Raw genomic sequence first — 22167 nt, forward strand, 5'->3', positions numbered from 1 at the left:
AAATCAAGGTTTAGAGGGTGCTATTGGAATGTTTTTGAGACAGAAAACCCTAAAATACCCAGGTCCTATGGCATTCTGAAGCAGCTTGCGCCGCCCCCCAGCACTGCCGTGATGCCCGTCAGCTTAGGACTTTAGCTGTCACCATATCTGACATTTTAAATAATCTCCATTAGATTTGCTGAATTTCAAGCAAGTGAAAAAAGATAATCTCCATAAAGTATTTTGTAGATTATGCTTGAAGTTAATAGGTTCAGAATTCACCCGTTTGGTGTTAGATCCCCTTCTGACTTCTCATCAAATGTATTCTCTCTTTTCTAGCCTGTACCAGAGATTAAGGTTGTGTCAAATCTGCCAGCCATAACCATGAAGGAAGTAGCCCCAGCAAGTGTTAGTTATGCAACTCACCTGGCCCCAGAGGAGATCAAGGTAAGAAACCAGTGTTACGTTGCAGTGAACCAAGATTGCATCATCACTGCACTCTAGCCTGGGTGACAGAGTGAAACTCAGTCTCAAAAAAAAAAAAAAAAAAAAAAAGACTGGGCCCAGTGGCTCATGCCTGTAATCGCAGCACTTTGGGAGGCCAAGGGTTGGATCACCTGCGGTCGGGAGTTCTAGACCAGTCTGACCAATATGGAGAAACCCCAGCTCTACTAAAAATACAAAATTAGCCAGGCGTGGTGGCGCATGCCTGTAATCCCAGCTACTTGGGAGGCTGAGGCGGGAGAATTGCTTGAACCTGGGAGGTGGAGGTCGTGGTGAGCCAAGATCATGCCATTGCACTCCAGCGTGGGCAACAAGAGTGAAACCCTGTTTCAGAAAAAACAAAACAAAAAAAACCGGTGTTGAAAACTTAAGTGTCTGTTGCAAGTTAGTTGATTACAGCCAGGCTCCCTTTATTCAATGCCTTTTGCCTTGCATTTGTAGTTTTTGTTCCAATGTATCTCAGCAGTTTCTAAGTATATACAAACTAATAATTTTATAATATTCAAACACCAGTCTCCAGTATTCTGGTTTTAATATGAGGTACAGGTTTGAGAGTTACTATAAAAGCAGTTTTTAAATAGCTAGTATCGATATCTTGTTATAATCCAATCCATATACTAGCAATGATGTTAGGTTTAAAACAAATTGCTTGCATTGGGTACATGCTAGCAATACTTTAATATCAGCATTTCCTTCTTATTTTATGCATGTAATGCTGATTAATCATGGAATCTGGGTCTAGAATCAAGCATTTGGTTATCGGAAGAGGTTGGACACATCAAATGCAGCAGTCCCTGCCATGTGAACATTGAAGCCCATGCCTTACACAGTAATAATGGTTTCTGCCAGGTGCTCATCCTCCTGGCTGTCTTAGCAACTGGGACATGACAGGCAAATAATGTAAGAAAAAACTGGAGTGTTCAATAGCCTTCCAAGTGATCATAGAAATTCAAGTTGAAACAAAAAATAAAATACCATTTCCCTCCATTACCTTGGAAAACAACTAAGTTGGATAGTGTGGAGCATTGGTAAGATTTTGAGCAAACAAGTACTCTTATAAACGGCCAGTAGAAATGTAAAAATGACCGTTTGGTAGTATCTAGTAAAAATAAAAATGTGAATTGTGCAAATACTATTACCAACAATTCCATCTATAGGGTTCACTCTAGGAAAAAAGCACATAGATCTAAGGAAAGTTGTAGAAAGATGTTCTTTGCAGCATTGTATGAAATCATGACACATTGGGAATAACCTAATGGCCCATTAGTAAAGCAAGTAAAACTTAGTGAACCAGTGAGGAGTTTATTCCAAATGTACTTGTTACACAGGTGAGTCTTGAGTGGATTGGAAGGACAAATGAATTCTGGACAAGTTTCAAATCTGTACCAGTTGGGAATTGCTGTGACTGCAGTTGAAAACCAAAGTTATTTTTGTACACTTTTTAAAAATTTTTGTTTTTATTTTACTTTAGGTGCATACTATATCTGGCATTTCTCCCCATGTTATCGTTCCCCACTCTCCCCATCCCCCCGCTGTCCCTCCCCTAGCCCCCCCAACTGCCCCCAGTGTGTGATGCTCCTCTCCCTGAGTCCATGTGTTCACATTGTTCAACACCCGCATATGAGTGAGAACATGCAGTGTTCTCAGTAAACTGTTCTTGTGTCAGTTTACTGAGAATGATGGTTTCCAGATTCATCCAAGTCCCCACAAAGGACACGAACTCATCGTTTTTTAGTATTAGGTTGCTTAGTATTCCATGGTGTATATGTGCCACATTTTCTTTGTCCAGTCTATCATTGATAGACGTTGGAGTTGGTTCCAGGTCATTGCTATTGTAAACAGGGGTGCAATGAACATACGTGTGCATGTGTCTTTGTAGTAGAACAATTTATAGTTCTTTGGGTATATACCCAGTAATGGGATTGCTGGGTCAAATGGAATTTCTATTTCTAGATCCTTGAGAAATCGCCACACTGTCTTCCACAATGGTTGAACTAATTTACACTCCCACCAACTGTGCAAGACTGTTCCTATTTCTCCACATCCTCTCCAGCATCTGTTGTCTCCAGATTTTTTAATGATTGCCATTCTAACTGGCATGAGATGGTATCTCAATATGGTTTTGATTCTCATTTCTCTAATGACCAGTGATGATGAGCATTTTTTCATATGTTTGTTGACATCATATATGTCCTCTTTTGAAAAGTATCTGTTCATATCCTTTGACCACTTTTGAATGGGGTTGTTTGTTTTTTTCTTGTATATCTGTTTTAGTTCTTTGTATATTCTGGATATTAGCCCTTTGTCAGATGGGTAAATTGCAAAAATTTTTTCCCATTCTGTTGGTTGCTGGTTCACTGTAATGATGGTTTCTTTTGTTGTACAGAAGCTCTGAATTTTAATTAGGTCCCATTTGTCTATTTTGGCTTTTGTTACCATTGCTTTTGGTGTTTTAGTCATGAAGTCCTTGCCTATGCCTATGTCTTGGATGGTTTTGCCTACGTTTTCTTCTAGTGTTTTTATGGTGTTAGGTTTTATGTTTAAATCTTTAATCCATCTGGAGTTAATTTTAGTGTAGGGTTACAGGAAGGGGTCCAGTTTCTGTTTTCTGCATACTGCTAGCCAGTTTTTCCAACAGCCTTTATTAAACATGGAGTCCTTTCCCCATTGCTTGTTTTTGTCAGGTTTGTCAAAGATCAGATGGTTGTAGATGTGTGGTGTTGCTTCTGAGGTCTCTGTTCTGTTCCATTGGTCTATGTCTCTGTTTTGGTACCAGTACCATGCTGTTTTGATTACTGTAGCCTTGTAGTATAGTTTGAAGTCCAGCAGTGTGATGCCTCCAGTTTTGTTCTTTTTGCTTAGGATTGTCTTAACTATGTGGGCTCTCTTGTGATTCCATATGAAATTTAAAGTGTTTTTTTTCCAGTTCTGTGAAGAAGGTCTTTGGTAGCTTGATGGGTATAGCATTGAATCTATAAATTACTTTGGGCAGTATGGCCATTTTCATGATATTGATTCTTCCTAACCATGAGTATGGAATGTGTTTCCATCTGTTTGTGTCCTCTCTTCATTGAGCAGTGGTTTGTAGTTCTCTTTGAAGAGGTCCTTTACATCCTTTGTTAGTTGTATTCCAAGGTATTTCATGATCTTTGTAGCAATTGTGAATGGGAGTTCACTCTTGATTTGGCTCTCTGTTTGTCTGTTATCAGTATATAGGAATGCTTGTGATTTCTGCAAATTGACTTTGTATGCTGAGATTTTGCTGAAGTTGCTTATCAGTTTAAGAAGATTTGGGGCTGAGACAATGGGATCTTGTAAATATACAATCATTTTGTCTGCAAATAGAGACAGTTTGACTTCCTCCTTTCCTAATTGAATATGCTTTATTTCTTTTTCTTGCCTGATAGCTCTGGCTAGAACTTCCAATACTATATTGAATAGGAGTGGTGAGAGAGGTCATCTTTGTCTAGTGCCTGATTTCAAAGGGAATTCTTCCAGCTTTTGCCTGTTCAGTATGATATTGGCTGTGGATTTGTCATAAATGGCTTTTATCATTTTATGATATGTTCCATTGATACCGAGTTTATTGAGAGTTTTTAGCATGAAGGGCTGTTGAATTTTGTCAAAGGCCTTCTCTGCATCTATTGAGATAATCATGTGGTTTTAGTCTTTGGTTCCGTTTATGTGATGGATTACGTTTATGGACTTGTGTGTGTTGAACCAGCCTTGCATCCCTGGGATGAAGCCTACTTGATCGTGATGGATAAGCTTCTTGAGGTGTTGTTGCAGTCTGTTTGCCAGTATTTTATTGGAGATTTTTGTGTCGATGTTCATCATGGATACTGGCCTGAAGTTTTCTTTTTTAGTTGAGTCTCTGCCTGGTTTTGGTATCAGGATGATGTTGGTCTCCTAAAATGAGTTAGGGAGGATTCCCTCCTTTTGTATTGTTTGATACAGTTTCAGAAGGAATGGAACCAGCTCCTCTTTGTACGTCTGGTAGAATTCGACTGTGAACCTGTCTGGACCTCTACATTTTTTGGTTGGCAGGCTATTGATTGCTGCCTCTACTTCAGGCCTTGTTACTAGTCTATTCAGAGTTTCAACTTCCTCCTGGTTTAGTCTTGGTAGAGTACAAGTGTCCAGAAATATATCCATTTCTTTCTGGTTTACTGGTTTATGTGCATAGAGCTGTTTGTAGTAATCTCTGATGGTAGTTTGGATTTCTGTGGGATCCTTGGTGATGTCCCCTTTATCTTTTTTGTTGCATCTATTTGATTCTTCTCTCTCTTCTTTTTTTATTAATCTGGTTAGCAGTCTATTTTGTTGATCTTTTCAAAAAATCAGCTCCTGGATTTATTGATTTTTTTGAAGGGTTTTTGTGTCTGTATCTCCTTCAGTTCTGCTCTGATCTTAGTTATTTCTTGTCTTCTGCTAGCTTTTGAGTTTTTTTTTTTATCTTCCTCCTCTAGCTCTTTCAATTTTGATGATAGGTTGTAAATTTTAGATCTTCCCATGTTTCTTATGTGGGCATTTATTGCTATAAATTTCCCTCTTACACTGCTTTATAGGTGTCCCAGAGATTCTGCTAAGTTGTGTCTTCATTCTGATTGGTTTCGAAGAACATCTTTATTTCTGCCTTCATTTCATTGTTTATCCAGTCAACACTCAGAAGCAAGTTGTTCAGTTTTCAAGTGGTTCTGTGGGTTTGAGTGTGTTTCTTAATCCTGAGTTCTAATCTGATTGTGCTGTGATCTGATAGACTGTTTGTTATGATTTCAATTCTTTTGCATTTGCTGAGGAGTGATTTGCTTCAAATGATGTGGTCAATTTTAGAGTAAGTGTGATGTGGTGCTGAGAAAAATGTATATTCTGTGAATTTGGGGTGGAGCGTTCTGTATATGCCTATTCGGTCCACTTGGTCCAGCTCTGTATTCAAGTCCTGGATGTCCTTGTTAATTTTCTGTCTCGTTGATCTGTCTAATATTGACAGTGGAATGTTGAAGTCTCCCACTATTATTGTGTGGAAGTCTAAATCTCGTTTTAGGTCGTTAAGAACTTGCTTTATGCATGTGGGTGCTCCTGTGTTGGGGGCATATATATTTAGGATAGTTAGCTCTTCTTGTTGGATTGATCCTTTTACCATTATGTAATGCCCTTCTTTGTCTCTTTTGATTTTTATTGGTTTGAAGTCCATTTTATCAGAGACTAGGATTGCAACCACTGCTTTTTTGGTGTTCTCCATTTGCTTGGTAAATCTTCTTCCATCCCTTTATTTTAAGTCTGTGTGTCTTTGTATGTGAGATGGCTTTCCTGAATAGAGCACACCGATGGATCTTGACCTTTTATCCAGTTTGCCAGTCTGTGTCTTTTGACTGGGGGGTTTAGGCCGTTTACATTCAATGTTAATATTGTTATGTGTGAATTTGATCCTGCCATTTTGATGCTAGCTGGTTGTTTTACCCATTAGTTGATGCAGCTTCTTCATTGCATTTTTGGTCTTTGCCAACTGGTGTGCGACTGCAGTGGCTGGTACTTGTTCCTTTCCATGCTCTTTCTTAGTGTTTCTTTCAGGAGCACTTGTAGGGCAAGTCTGGTGGTGACAAAATCTCTCAATAATTGCTTGTCTGTAAAGGATTTTATTTCTCCTTCACTTATGAAACTTAGTTTGGCTAGATATGAGATTCTGGGTTGAAAGTTCTTTGCTTTAAGGATGTTGAATATTGGCCCCCACTCTCTTCTGGCTTGTAGGGTTTCTGCCAAGAGATCCACTGTGATTCTGATTGGCTTCGCTCTGTGGGTGACCTGACCTTTCTCTCTGGCTGTGCTTAGAATTTTTTCCTTCATTTCAACCTGGTGAATCTGACAATTATGTGCCTTGGGGTTGCTCTTTTTGAGGAATATCTTTGTGAGGTTCTCTGTATTTCTTGGATTTGAATGTTGGACTGCCTTGCTAGGCTTGGGAAGTTCTCCTGGGTAATATCCTGGAGTGTGTTTTCCAGTTTGGATTCATTCTTCTCATCATATTCAGGTACACTGATCAAGGGTAGATTAGGTCTTTTCACATAATCCCATATTTCTTGGAGGCTTTGTTCTTTTCTTTTCACTCTTTTTTCTCTTGTCTTGCCTTCTCTTTTTATTTCATTGAGTTGATCTTCAATCTCTGATATCCTTTCCTCTGCTTGGTCGATTTGGCTATTAAAACTTGTATTTGCTTCATGTCATTCTCATGCTGTGTTTTTCAATTCCATCAAGTCGTTTATGTTCTTCTCTAAGCTGGTTATTCTAGTTAACATTTCCTCTAACCTTTTTTCAAGGTTTTTGGTTTCTTTGCACTGAGTTAGAACATGTTCCTTTAGCTCAGAAAAGTTTGTTATTATCCACCTTCTGAAGCCTGTTTCTGTCAATTTGTCACACTCTTTCTTGGTCATGTTGTGTTCCTGTGTTGTTGAGGAGTTGTGATCCCTTGAAGGAGAAGAGGTGTTTTGGTCTTTGATGGTTTCATCTTTTTTGCACTGTTTTTTTTCCATCTTAGTAGATTTACCTGGCTGTGATCTCAGGGAGCTGTTTGATGAGGCGATGAGGTCACTTGTCTGCCTGTCAAGGCGCTACTGGGTTTCTATGGACTCCTTCAGGTTACTAGGTAAGCTTCCTGTGTCTTTTTTGTTTATACTGGGAGATTAGGCTCACTTCTTCTGCTGACCTGGAGGTGCTGCTGGGTGGTCAAGAACGCGGTCCCATTGCTACGTAGGCTTCCTGTGTTTTTTGTTAAAACATGAAGCCTAGTCCCGCCCCGTTAATGGTGGGCTGTATCTTTCCTCCACCGGGCTGGATCACTCAGGGTTCAGCTCAGACTGTGGCACTGGCTGTGCAACCCACTAGAGTTAGTGCTTCAGCGCTCTGGGGTTTGTTGGGGAGGTAGGAACCCACCCAGCCACACCGGCTGGCCGACTCCCTGCTTTCGGCTTCCTCTCTCTCCAGGGGCCACCCAGCTGCTCCATCCATTCTCCCGCTTTCGGCTCCCTCTCTCCCCGGGCAGGGGGACGAGGCAATAGCTCGGTCCACAGGCTCTACCAGCCGGCTTTTGGGCTTATGCATTTGCTTAGATCTGTGCACCAATCCGGGACACCAACCTGGATTATTATTCAGCTCCACACTTGTAGTTCCCGGCGCTTGACTGGCAAAGATTCCCTGTTCTCTGTATTGCTGAGGCTTTGGGAGAAGCGCTGTATCTGGACCAGAGTGCTAGAGGGGGAGCCTCTGACTTGCTGGTCAGATGCACTTTCTGGATGAAGTGGCACCCCTCCCCACCTCAGTCTGCCCTGCCTGGGCTTTGCTCACCATCAGACCAGACCCATTGAAATGCACGTGGTACCTCTGTTGGACTTAGGAGATCTCTGGATTTCTGCGTCTCTCTCGCTGGGTGTTGTGCACTGGGGTTGTATGTATTCGGTCATTTTGACTCCTCTCTCATTTTTGTACTGTCTTTTGGGTGTATTTCTATTTAATAATAACTTGTTTGCAAATTGAGAGGACTCTACCTATGATTTCTTCTTAGAGACCTTGACCTTGAGGAGCTCATAGTTTAATGGAAGGGAGATCTAGAAAGCAAGAATCCAATGCAGAGAGAGAGGTTCTGCAGTACCTGGTATGTACAGAGTGCAGAGAAGCACTATGGAGCAGTGTTCTGGCCTCACCTTCTACTGCTCGAGACTTCCCAAAGCGCCATTTCCTGAACCTGCCTGATTTTTTCCCACCATCTGGACCTCTGTCTAAGGCACCATTCTCTCTCCTTGCAGGCCTTTTCCGTGCCTTATGTGTCTGGTGAAGTTCTCTTTCTTCAAACTCTTCTTGGAACCTGCCTCTACCTCATCCAAATAATTGTTATGGCTATGTCTCCGTTATTTCTTTATAAATAATTACAGCCAACTCTCATTATTTTCAGTAGTCCTGTTCTATAAAGTTGCCTAGAACACTGAGTTAATCAGATACTAAACCCTTGTTCCCAGGGAAAATATGTACATATGTACTTATCTCACATAGGTTATAATCTGAATTCCTAAGAACAACTCATCCTGGTAGACTAAATTTTCTTTATTTACCAAAGAATAAAGGAAGGATAGAAGTGTTAAGTGATTTTCCCGAGGCCGCTCCACTAACAGTTGCCAGAATTAAGATACAGACCTCGCCCAGTTGGCCCCAAAGCCAGAGCTTCTTGCACTACCCTGCACTGCCCTCTACTGTCTCTGCCCTCTGGTCATCTTTGTATGAGATCTGACAGCGGAAGACCGAGGGTCATCTTATTTGACCTTAGCTTGGGAAGTGTGCAAGGAGTGGCAGATTTCTCACTACTGTGTGTATAGCCATGAGTCACCTTGAAAGCTCCCCAGGCACTGGGGATTACAAAGACATTTCAGCAAGTAAGCAAATGTGCAAATATGGGATCCACAAATAATGAGGATCAACTGTATATGTAAGTGACTGCTAGGGTCTGTTTCATGGTAACCCCTCCCGCCAGCAATGAGGAATTTTCTTTAGCTTCTTTGATAGTTCAATTATTTATTTATTCATTTATATAGTTCTTAAGCACTCACCATATGAAATGAATCCCCAAAGAGTACAGTTGCTTTGCTCAAGGGAGTCTTGGTGTGTGTAGATGTTTATGCCACATACTTTTATAGATAGTTGTATTTAACAATTTTTTGAACTATGTATTTGTACATATTATCCAGTAAAATACAAGTGAATGGGCCAGGCATGGTGGCTCACACATGTACTTCCAGCACTTTGGGAGGCCGAGGCAGGTGGATCACCTGAGGTCAGGAGTTCAAGACCAGCCTAGCCAACATAGTGAAACCCCGTCTCTACTTAAAAAAAAAAAAAAAAAAAACCTTACCCAGGCATGGTGGCACATGCCTGTAATCCCAGCTACTCAGGAGGCTGAGGCAGGAGAATCACTTGAACCTGGGAGGTGGAGGTTGCAATGAGCCAAGATTATGTCATTGCACTCCAGCTCGGGCAACAGGAGCAAGACTCTGTCTCAAAAAAAAAAAAATAAATAAGTGAATGAAGTGGGATTATGAGAAAGAGCTAAGAAAAGAGGATCTAAGGGGCTGCCTATCTTTTCAGTACTCAGTGGATATTTACAGATAGCAGTAGAAGCAACAATTGGAAGAGTAGCCCCAGGAAGGTAATCAGCCTTTCCTTTGTCTTTTCCTCAATTTCATAGAGTTTAAAAAATACTCTGCGAACAATAAAAGAATTTAAAACAAAAATGTTTTCAGAGTTTGTATAATAAAAAAAAAAAGGGTGGAGGGTGGGGGCCGGGCCCAGTGGCTCACACCTGTAATCTCAGCACTTTGGGAGACTGAGGCAGGTGGATCACCTGAGGTCAGGAGTTTGAGACCAGCCTGGCCAATATGGTGAAACCGCATCTCTACTAAAAATATAAAAACTTAGCCAGGTGTCCTGGTGGGTGCCTGTGATCCCAGCTACTCAAGAGTCTGAGGCAGGAGAATTGCCTGGACCTGGGAGGTGGAGGTCACAGTGAGCCAAGATCGCACCCCTGCATTCCAGCTTGGGCAAGAGCAAAAGAAAGAAAAAGGAAGAAAGGAAGGGAGGGAGGGAGGGAAGGAAGAAAGGGAGGAAGGAAAATTATAAAAGGAAGATGGGTCACCTTTGTGGAAGGAAGGGAGGCAGGGAGGGAGGGAGGGAGGAAGAAAGGGAGGAAGGGAGAAAGGAAAATTATAAAAGGAAGATGGGTCATCTTTGTGGAAGGAAGGGAGGCAGGGAGGGAGGGAGGGAGGAAGAAAGGAAGGAAATAAAAGGAAGATGGGGCACCTTTGTGTACTGCGTGTCCCAAAATTGGGCTGACTGACCTCGTGAAGCAGGGATTCAAGCTCTCTAGCCCACTTGGGATACATACAGGAGAAAAAAGAAAAGAAACATAAATATAAATAAATGAAAGTAACACTTCTCCCTGGTTATAAGGGAAATCACTTTCTTTTTGTAATATTTTGGATGACAAAATATAAAGAAAAATCTTTAATTTTGTCACTCAAAACATCCTGGTTTGTTGCTTTTTATACTTTTTTATGTATATAAACATTTTTAAAAGTAGAATCATAACATATAGTCTTTTGTCACTACATTTGGGGCATACTTTTATGGCAGAAATATATTCTGACATTATTATTTTTAATAGTTGGATGTATATTTAATGAATCATTGTCACCTCAGAGGTGAATTTCCTTCTATATACATTTATTGGACTTAAGAACATATTATTGGAATGAATTCATACAAGTAGAATTTCTGGTGTGAAATAATATAAAACACTTTTAGAGTTTTTAATAGAAATGTTAAAGTGATCCTGTAGGAAAATTGGTTCAGTTTATTCTTCCACCAACAGGGACAGAGCTCCAGGTTCTCCCTTCCATTTGTCATCTTTGCTGGTCTTTAAGCAGAAACTCTCATTGTTTTCATTACATTTCTTTGGTTTCTAGTACTTTTGAATCTTTCTCATATGCTCACTGGCCATTTATATTCTTGTGGGAAGTGCTCGTTTCTCTATCGGTTATTTTATATTGGAAATGATTCATTGTTTTTCTGAGAAATTTTAAAGATTTCTTTATAGGCTAAGGATACAAACCTTTTATCTGTCATTGAGGTTACAAAGACTTTCTCCCAGTAAGTAATTTGTCATTTTACTTTGTTTTTTATTTTATTTATCGATTGGTTGATTTTTCTAGCCAAGCACCAAAGTCACATTTCACTTAATTTTTATTCTGCTGAATGAAAGTGTTTTAACTTAGTGATTTTAGTGTAAGCAGAAGCAGGACAGATGTAATTATCTAGGTCTCACTCTGTCACCCCGACTGGAGTGCAGTGGCATGATCATAGCTACTACAGCCTCGAACTCCTGGGCTCAAGTGATTTTTCCCACCTCGGCCTCCCAAGTAGCTAGGACTACAGATGTGTGCTTCCATGCCCCAATAATTTTGAAAAATTTGTATAGAGATGTGAATTCTCTATGCTGCCCAGACTGGTCTTGAACTCCTGACTTCAAGTAATCCTCCCACCTTGGCTTGCCAATGTGCTGGCATTATAGGTGTGAACTACTACTCCCAGCTGAGAGCTTACTTTTGTTTGCTAGTGGTGTTCTTAGTATCTTTTTCTATTTGAGGGTTTGGTGCTAGTGCTGATGTATTACACACACCATCTGAGGTTTACAGGACTTTTGTTTGAATATTGAACAGATGGAACTGTTTAGTTCTGGGTCTTTGCAGGTATACAAAATGTGCCTATCAGGACTCTGCTTTATAACCACTGAAAAGCAGGAAGCAATACAGTAAAACTTTGCCTGGCTAGAGGCTTTGGAAGAATGGAGTATTCTGGTTTAATTCTATTAACTTGGAAGAATGATGCTGATAAAAATTCAAAACTTCAATTTCCTGTTGTATGCAATGTGAAAATATAGCCAATGATTCTGCTTTTCTTCTCTAGTAAGTTTGGACATTTGGCTCTACTTGGTCTTTTATGATAGAACTCCTAGTGTGCCTGAGTCTTCCACTGTGAAGATCCTTTTCCAAAACTTTAGATGTAAAAGGATGTAAATGATATTGGATGAAATCAGGCTGTAAGTATACTTTTTAGATGAAATCTCTGATTGCCGCTCATTTTCTTATTTTATTCATATGAATAAAACACATTGGCTGGAGGTTGGAAGTAGGAAGGAGATTTCTGTGTTTTCATTTCATGTCATTGTTTCATATCGAGACAGAACATACAGTACCCCTGGCTTTGGACCTACAGAAGGAAACACCTTTTTCTACCTGCTGTATGCCAGAGGTTCCTGAACACCTGGAGGGCTTATTGCAGCACAGATTTCTAGGCCCTACTTTAGAGTTTGCAGTTCATCAGGTCTAGGGTGGGGCCTGAGAATGTGCATTTATAAGAAGTTGCCAGGAGCTGGGCACAGTGGCTCACGCCTGTAATCCCAGCACTTTGGGAGGCCGAGGTGGGTGGATCACGAGGTCAAGAAATCGAGACCATCCTGGTCAACATGGTGAAACCCTGTCTCTGCTAAAAATACAAAAAATTACCTGGGCATGGTGGTGTGTGCCTGTAATCCCAGCTACTCAGGAGGCTGAAGCAGGAGAATTGCCTGAACCCAGGAGGCAGAGGTTGCGGTGAGCCGAGATCGTGCCATTACACTCCAGCCTGGGTAACAAGAGCAAAACTCTGTTTCAAAAAAAAAAAAAGTAGAAGAAGTTGCCAGGTACTGCTGGTGCTGCTGGTCCAAAGAGTACATTTTTGAGAACTACTCTTATATACTAACTGTAAATTGTAGAACTCTAGAAAACAGCTTAGTTTGGTCTGGGATAAAAGCACACAGGCAATGGAGCAAATCATGAAAAAGTCAACCCTTGATCCCAGCCTAATTCAGGTAACAAGCAATGCACAGTGACATAACACAATTCTCGGTTTTCATGATTGCAAGTCATAGCCAAGTATCAAGTGAGAAATTCAGTTTCATTCACAGGACTTGGAGAGGCCAGGTGATTCTAGAAAAATAGGATTTAGTGATTAACCTCATGAGAGTAGGAGTTATTTATGTCCTTTTTCTCTCCTCCATCACTTAGTATTCAGCCTTACTTTAGGAGGGTCTTATATTTGTTTTAAACTGGTAAAGAGCTTTGAATGCTTATTAAATGGAAAGCTTTGTGTATTTATTTATTTACTTTGAGACACAGTCTCATTCTGTTGCCCAGGTTGAAGTGCAGTGGCATGATTTGGGCTTACTGCAACCTCCACTTCTTGGGTTCAAGCAATTCTCCTGCCTCAGTCTCCCAAGCAGCTGGGATTACAGGCTCCCACCATGATGCCCAGCTAGTTTTTGTATTTTTAATAGAGATAGGGTTTCATCATATTGGCCAGGCTGGTTGTGAACTCCTGACCTCAGGTGATCCATCCACCTCAGCCTCCCAAAGTGCCAGGATTACAGGCATGAGTCACCATGCCCAGCTCAAAAGCTTTGTGTTTTTAAAGATATTAGACATGTTTCTTGTAAAAAAAAAAAAAAAAAGAAAGAAAGAAAAACAAAAAACTTAAAAATGTAGGAGATTAAGAGAAACATTTTCAAAAAAAAAAAATCATTGTGATTATTTGATGTAATTGGAATATTGGATAATACACAGTCTGCATCATCGTCAAGCATGCTATGGATTTTTCATTGTAATAAGATTTGTACCTCAATTGAGGTAATAAAGTTTTAAAGTTTTTCAAGTGAAACCCAGCCCTGCCCATCTCCTGGAGTGGGCGGGGGGCAGCAGGTGCATGAGTAACTTTCATTGTGACGCCAGGGGTCCCCTCATGACACACTGCTGCCTGGCCTTGCCTCTGTTCTCTTTTATCTTTCTCATTGACTAATGGGCTTGAAGCATTCAGGCCACACCCCTATTCTGGGTTCTAGTGAGGCCTGGTTACTCCTCCTCTGGCTCAGTCACACAGCTGGATGGTAGGTAACAGGACGTATCTTGCTGTCCTCTTCTGGATCACGCTTATGTGGCCCCAACCCCACGTCCCTTCCCATCCTGAGATGGCCAAATAAACCTGAAAAAGTCCATGGTCTGAGGCCAAGGAAAAGGTAAAATGCACCAGGTGGCAGCCCGTCAACCCAGTCCCAGGCTCTCTCTGATGGCAGAACTGCTGCCAGAGTCTGTGCCACTCCTGAGGCACACGGGCTGGCCCCCCAGTGCCTCTTGGCTCCCTCCACCAAAATCTTGTCAGCCAGCCCCACCCCGTCAGCAGTCCTGCTCCTGCTGTCACCAGTCACCCCAGGGTGACTTTGAGCCTGTGACTCCCAGGGCTCCCCACTCTGTACTCTGCCCTCACCTCCTGCTGCCCCAAGCCCGACCTCCCTGGGCTCTTTGGGCTCACATCTCCAAGGATCTGCGTCCCCCAGCGCCTGCCCTCACCAGTTGCCCCAGGGTGACTTTGGGCAGGTAACTCCTGGGGCTCCCTGCTCCATACTCGGCCCTCACCTCCTGCCACCCAAAGCCTGAGCTCCATGGGCTCTTTGGGCTCGTGTCTCCAAGGACCTAGGTTCTGGCCCTGTGCCCACCCATCTCAAAGTGGCAACTTGGGCATCACACTGACATGTCCCCTCTACCCCATGGAGGAGTGGAATGTAGTGATGTCGCAGTCCCCCAGGAACCGTCATTACTGCCACTAGACTGGCCTTTGATCTTAGGATCCAGTCCACTAACTGTTCTCGCCTGTTTTTGGTTCCTCTGGTGGTGGCACAGATTTTTCAGCTGGAAGAGAAATGGGGACAGTGGGACCTAGGAGTGAGAGGTTTCAGGCTGCCTTACTCCCTTAACACAGACATTGACAGTGTGAAAAGTCTACACCTCCCCCATGAGCTCAAAACATTGACAGTGTCTCTGAGTGGTGATGGGAAAAGGGGTTTGGTTTGGTTTTCTCCCAGGCTTCTATTCTCGAGAGAGACTTTAACATTTTTTCCAAGTTCTCCACCTCATATTTGAATTCTCCATGGTTCTGGGGCCAGAGTGCCCTTCAGTCAGTGGTTTCTGGAGTGAGATCTGCTTCTCTTCTGTGGAACAGATCTTGAGAAACTGAAAGTGACAGCTTGAATCTTCCTCATCTCATCTCAACCTGGGGTACTTTGAGTGCCTCAGGGTAAATATGGGGCATCTTTCTAAGGGATCAGTTTCCCTTGATTCTCTTGAGAGAGACAAAACATTAATGTACTTAGGGTACTTAGGGATGACATTCACATAGATTTCTAAGGGTATAGCAGACTTCTCTCTGAAATGAGGCTTGGGTTGTCCTCTTTCTGTTAAATTCTCAGATTTAACAGAAAGGCTGCCTTCTGCCATGAGGATACACTGATATAAAAGTTGGAGAGGTACCGGTGCCCTTCTTAACACTAACAGACGTGTGAGGATGTATGACTCTAAACCACACAGTGTACAGTTCCTGCCTACTTCATAGTGACTTTTCTACCTCTGCCTCTGGTTTTGGTCCCTGGCAGCTGCTGATTCATGGCAAAATCTGAGGTTGGAGTCAGAAGACTGAGTTTAAGTTCCATTATTGCCTTGGTTTTAGCCATGGTATCAGTCCCTTTCAGTCACCGATTGAGACAACACCTCGTACAGTTGTTGGTGGCATTAAATCAGATGCTCTATAAGAGTATTTTGTAAAACCTGCGAAGTTGGGGCCAGGCATGGTGACTCACACCTGTAATCCCAGCATTTTGGGAGGCTGAGGCGGGTGGATCATGAGGTCAAGAGATCGAGAACATCCTGGCCAACATGATGAAACCCCCTTGTCTATGAAAAACACAAAAATTAGCTAGGCCTGGTAGTAACACAAAAATTACAGGCACATCCCTGCAGTCCCAGCTACTAAGGAGGCTTGAACACGGTGGGTGGAGGTTGTGTGAGCTGAGATCACACCACTGTAAAAATTACAAAAATACAAGAGTATTTTTTGAAACCTGTGAAGTAGAGGCCGGGCGTGCTGGCTTGCGCCTGTAATGCCAGCATTTTGGGAGGCCGAGGCAGGCAGATCATGAGGTCAAGAGATTGACAGCATCCTGCCCAACCTGATTAAACCCCCTTGTCTATGAAAAATACAAAAATTAGCTGGGCATGGTGTCATGTGCCTGTATTCCCAGCTACTCAGGAGGCTGAGAATCACTTCAACCCAGAAGGCAGAAGTTGCAGTGAGTGGAGATTGCATCACTGCACTCCAACCTCATGAGAAGTGAGACTCCATCTCAAAAAAAAGAAAAGAAAAAAGTAACAAAGGATGTGACTATAGGGGCTTGTAGTTCTCATGAGTATCACTGCTCTTCTTTTCACAGCTGAGAGAATATCATCAGCACAACAGCCCTGGTGTTGGTACAGGAGCAACCGACACTAAAAGGCAAACAAATAATGGCAGTAACCCTGAGACAACCACTTCCACTGGTTGCCACTCACTGGAGGATGAGTCTTGGCTGGCCAGGTTTCTGGGGACACAGGGCCCAAGGGACAGTAGAGCGTAATTGTTAAGATTGTGGAAGAACTGCTGGGTACTAGTTAAGGATCCTGGGTTTGAATGTGCTATCTCCATCTGCTAAAGGTATGATTTAGAGCCAACTGCTTGAGCTCTTTGGGCCTCTCTTTTCACATCTGTAAAATAGGGGTGGTATTGTTTTACTTACATTTGTGAAGTTTCAATGAGATTTGTTATTGTCGTTTTTATGTTAATCCCTAGTACAGGGCCTGCTGTAAACTCTCCTCTTGTGCTTGTGTTTCTTGAGGAGGTGGAGTTAGAGAGTATCACAGGTTTCTGTTAGCTCTGAGAGTCCAAGATTTCAAGGCCCACTAGAGTGGAAACCTCGGGGCCAAGGGCACCTGTCTGCCTTTTCTATCCTATATTCCCACTGTGAAGAACCATACCTGGCCCGTATGTGCTCAGTGTTTGTTGAATGAATGCACCTTTGTAAATCACAAGCTGGCAGAAGAGTGGGCTTTTCTCATACTCCATCTCTGAAGATTGATGTGACCATCCTTTTGAGAGAATCTAGTTTCAGACTTTCAGTTCTGTGGCTGTGGGTGACAACCAACAAAGACCCAAATCCTCTTTCTTTGGGAGCTTGAGGAGAGTTCACTCCCATTGGGTCTCAGAACTTTGACTTTAAACTTCACTCCTGGCCCCTGCCTACCGCTTCCTGGTCTGCGGAATAGAGTTGAGGGGGGCCACTGTCAGTCACCTTTGACTCTCCCCACAGAAACAACAGAACCGAGCTCAGCTAGATGAAGTAACATGATTTCTTCATTTGCTCATGACATGACTGCTGGGTTTGAGGGGCACTGAGATGTAGAGGTCCATCTTGTCTTGCTCACTCCCATACTGGGGAAGAAGGCTCATCCCCAGATTCCACCCCTTCTTACAGGGTCCCTGATAACCTGGTCCTATGGGTGGTCCTGTCCTGGGGCATTGGGGGCATGTCTCACTGTGCTGTCTCTGCAACCCCCCAAGTAAGAGCTCTGTCTTCCTCTTCCTATAGGAAAATAAGCCAAACCACCACCATCAGGCAGTGCTCAGGAGGCAGGTAGAGGTGAGTGGATGGTGTGGAGTTCCTTCCTGTCCTCTGGAGAAGGTTTCTTTGCTTCTCTTTCAGCACATGTTTGGCTTTTCTCCCACAGGCTCACACAATCACCGAATTGCAGAAGGCACTCTATGTCACCGAGAATGCAGCCAGGCGGCTAGAAGGTGGGAACCTGGGCACCCCATCGTCCTTCAACCTGGCACTTTGTCAGGCTTTTAGGGGGAGTCCCTTGGGCCTCATCTCAACCTCTCTCATTCCAGGAGACTGCAGATACCTCTCTGGCCACCTACACTGTGCCTCAGAACACGTGGAAGACTTGAAGTAGGCTCTCTCTGATGTCTCCACAGAGAAAAAGTTGGAGGACAGGGTGAGTCCAACCACTTGCCCCATCCCCTGGTAACCCGGCTTCACAGATGGAGGAGTGAGTCTAAAGGTCCCTTCTGCAGGATGGAGTGTCCTTCCCAGAAGGCAGCATGGGCCATTTCTTGCTGCTTTTGTGTGTGGTTGTTAGAGGCAGGCTGCTGTGGGTGAGTTGGGGGTGCTGTAGGGAGCGAGCACAGGACACAGAGCTCAGTGGCCAAGTGCCCACCCTGCCCTTGCCTGGCTGTGGCCTTGACCAAATCCTAGGTGGGGGTTATAACAGGTACTTATACCATGAAGGTACAGAAGAGTATCTTTAGTATGTTACCATTTGTGTAGAGAGAGGGAATACGTGTTGTGTGTGTGTGTGTGTGTGTTTATCATGGTAAGATACATAAAATATGTTTGTAAGGATTCACATAAAAACTCAGGAGAGAGGAACAGTGTGGGTGGGAGATATTTCCCTCTTGTACCTTCCGAGTTTTGGACTATGTGAACCTATTGTCCTTTCAAAAAGTCAACAAAAGATTAATTTCCTTCTTCTTTTAGAAGGATTTTTTTTGTTGTTGATTAATCTTTTTTTGTTTAATTAATTTTTTGTTGATTAATCTTTTAATCAACAAAAGATTAATTTCCTGTGTCCCCACCCCCAGGAAAGAATGGGTTTAGAGAATCAGGGATACCTGGGTGTTGAAATCCCAGCTCTGTCTCAGTGATCTTAGGCAAGCACTTAACCTTTAATATCCCATGTTTTTCATCTACATTTAATAGAGGTAATAATAGTAACTATCTCCTGGTGGTTGTGAGGATTAAATGGGATTGTTAGCATAGTGCCTGGTAAAGCACTCAATGAAGATTCCAACAGTGGTAGTAATAACAGTCATAACAATAGCAATATTTTCTGCTCTGGGCCCCTTAGCCAGCTATAAATTCAATCTCTTTCCCTGTCCCTTCCACCCTCACTGAGCTCTTTGAAAAACAAATGAGGGCTGAGCATGGTGGCTCACACCTGTAATCCCAGCACTTTGGGAGACTGAGGTGGGCAGATCACCTAAAGTTGGGAGTTCGAGACCAGCCTGAACTACATGGAGTAAACTGGTCTCTACTAAAAATACAAAATTAGCCAGGCATGATGGTGCATGGCAGCAGTCCCGGCTACCTAGGAGACTGAGGCAGGAGAATAACTTGAACCTGGGAGATGGAGGTTGTGGTGAACCAAGATCACACCATTGTCCTCCAGCCTGGGCAACAAGAGTGAAACTGCATCTCAAAATAAAAAAGAAAAGAAAAATGAAGGAGACCATGGGCTTGGACATGCCTTTGGAACATGCCAGGTGTGACTGAGAGTGAGGAAGTGTTACTGTGGAGTAGTCACTGCCACTGTTGCTCCTGGTCGGCTGGCTGCTGCTCTGTCTGCTGTATCCTGACTTAACCTTTCTGTAATTGCAGTGCAATGAGGAGTTACTAAAGGAGAGGGACAGCCTGAGTCTGGAACTGCACAGGAACATGTAGGATGGGGGAAGGTGGAATGGGAGGTCTGGGGGCCCTTGGCGTGGGTGGTGTGCTGGGAGGTGGGGGGTACAGGTGAGCATGGTGAGGGGGTCATACAGGTTTGCGCGTGTGCCCAGCAAAGCTCTGGTGCCTGCTGTGCCACTGACTCATGGGGTAGCCTCAGGCAACTCATGTCTTCTCTCTGGCCTGCCACCTGTGACTTTTAATTCCTGGGGTCCCTTCCAGTGCCATGGTTTTGTGGTTGTGGAGCGAGGGTAAAGGGTTGATCACCAAAGTGGTCCTTTTTGTTCTTCATTCATGACTTTCTCTACTGCCTCTGTACATAGTATAATCAATGAGGAGCTGCAGAAGAACACCAAACTGGAAGAACAACTTCAACCCCTACAGTCTGAAAAGGGCACCATCCAGCTCAATGTCCAGGAGCTAAAAAGAAAGCTGTATAGGGCCAAGCTCCTGCTGCCACCAGTGAGAGGCTGCAGCCCCGGGGGGTTGTGGAGCCCCATCCAGCTGGGGCCATGGTCTCCAGATCATGCAGGGTATGGGAAGGTTCCAGCCCAGAGCTGGAAAATCTGGGTCCTGGTTCTGGTCCCACTATAAAATCCTCTAGAGTGTGCTAAAAATCTACAAACTGTGGCCCTGACTGCAGAATCAGAACTCAGGGTTAGGGCTTAGGAAAAAAAATTTTTTTAAGCATCGTGAATGAAAACCATTATTTTGTAGATGACATTTCTATGGCTAGCTCATGAGTCTATTTCTTTTTGAGGTTCAAACCAACACTTTCACTATTCCAGGTGCAGCTACAGGAGGAAGTCGAGAACCTGAAGCAGGAGCTTCACAGAGTGAAAGGAGAGCTCCAAGAACAGCTGGATGAAAATAATTGCTGGAATCGCCTCTACCAGGAGCAGGAGGAGAAGATCTGGAAGCAGAGAAGAAGATACAGGAGCGTGGGTGGAAGATACGGGAGCAGGAGCAGAAGATGCGGGAGTAGGAGAAGAGGATGCAGGAGTGGGAGCAGATGATTTGGGAGTGGGAGGAGAAGATGAGGGAGCCAGAGCAGAAGATGTGGGAGCAGGAAGAAAAGATGTGGGAGCAGGAGCAGAAGATGTGAAGGCAAGAGGAGAAGATTCAGGGACAGGAGGAGAAGATGAGGGGACAGGAACAGAAGATTCAGGAGCAGGAGGAAAAGATTCAGGAGCAGAAGGGGCTTCAGGAGCAGGAGAAGATGCGGGAGCAGGAGGAGAAGATGCGGGAGGAGAAGGAGTGGCTGAGGGAGCGGGAGGAGAAGATGCAGAAGCAGGAGGTGATGATGCGGGAACAGAAGAAGAAGCTGAGAAAGCAGGAGATGTGGGAGAAGGAGAGGAGGTGGGAGCAAGTGGAGAAGATGGGAGAGCAGGAGGAGATGATGTGGGAGAAGGAGAAGATGCAGGAGAAGGAGTAGAGGATGCGGGAATAGGAGAAGATGATGCAGGAGCAGAATTGTTGTAAAATACTGGCTGGGTGAGGTGGCTCGTGCCTGTAATCCCAGGACTTTGGGAGGCCGAGGCGGGTGAATCCCCTGAGATCAGGAGTTGAAGACCAGCATTGTTAACATGGTGGACCTGGGAGGTGGAGGTTACAGTGAGCTGAGATTGCACCACTGCACTCCAGTCCCTTAACTATCCCTTCATAATCAGTTTCTTAGCCTCTTGGCCCTGTGCTGTTTGCCAGTCACTGAATGTGAGGGGAAAGGCCTACAGACTGTTGGGGTCACTGCCTAGGCCAGGTCACTCAAGTCCTCACTGAGGTCTCCAGTGACCTTCCAACAATTGTTTTTGGTGGGGGTGGGGGCACAGTTTTTCTAACTGTTCTTGTGAAGAGGCTAATCTATAACAAGCTGCACTGCCTCTGGTCCTGCCCCTACACCTGGGCCTCTGTATCCATCAGTTCCTCCAGTCTGGTTCTTATTTTCCCCAACAAGGAGGGAGCATGTAAGGTCACCTGTTGAGCAAGCTCGGAGAGAGCATAGGGTGGGTCTGTGAGGACGAGGAGGAGAAGCTTATGGTCATGCTGGAGACTCAACTGAGCAGAGTCTGTGCAGGCCCATTGGCTGCCTACCCAGTGGCCATCCTGCTCCTAACCTCATTTCTTCTTTGTTAAAACCATGACTTCATTAAATATTGGACACCTACAAACTTCATGGACCCTCCTGCAGCCTCCCTTCCATGTATTGGTAAGTCTAAGTCAACTCTAGTCATTTCATTCCTCTGGCCAATGATTGTTTAGGGCTTGGGCATGAGCTGTCTCTTCACCTCAGCCTGAGCCACAGCTGCCCTCTGCACCTACCACACTGATGCACTGGGCCAGGGAGAGCTCCATCTCAATGGAGATGAGCTATCAGGAGCTGGTGGCTGGGAAGATCAGGTTGTGGTAATGGGTTTTGTTCAGAAGGTTGTCCATCAGCTTGTCCTTGGCATTAGGACAGGCAATCCCCTGAGAAAACACACAGACCTGCTGGACCCTTGTGCAACTGCCCACACTGCAGCTGACAGCTATGAAGAGAGCCCAGAGGGCCAGAGAGCACAGGTGCCTCAAGGGCTGGCTGAAGCAGTGAATGTGCTGGCAGGCCTGGCTCTCCCTGGGGATTTCAAATGACATTCAAGACAGAGCTCATCTATATTCTCCTATGCCATAGATCTTCCTCCTTTTCTTCT

The 22167-nt window shown here is 43.9% G+C and overlaps 1 pseudogene; it reads left to right on the top strand.

Annotated features, from left to right (window-relative positions):
* Positions 1-363: 363 nt before the first annotated feature.
* Positions 364-20915, top strand: LOC105724073 (golgin subfamily A member 6-like protein 26; annotated as a pseudogene).
* The last annotated feature ends 1252 nt before the right edge of the window (positions 20916-22167 follow it).

The sequence above is a fragment of the Aotus nancymaae genome, unplaced genomic scaffold (assembly GCF_030222135.1).
Source record: "Aotus nancymaae isolate 86718 unplaced genomic scaffold, 86718_ANA_hifiasm-v0.15.2.pri h1tg000011l, whole genome shotgun sequence".
NCBI lineage: Eukaryota > Metazoa > Chordata > Mammalia > Primates > Aotidae > Aotus > Aotus nancymaae.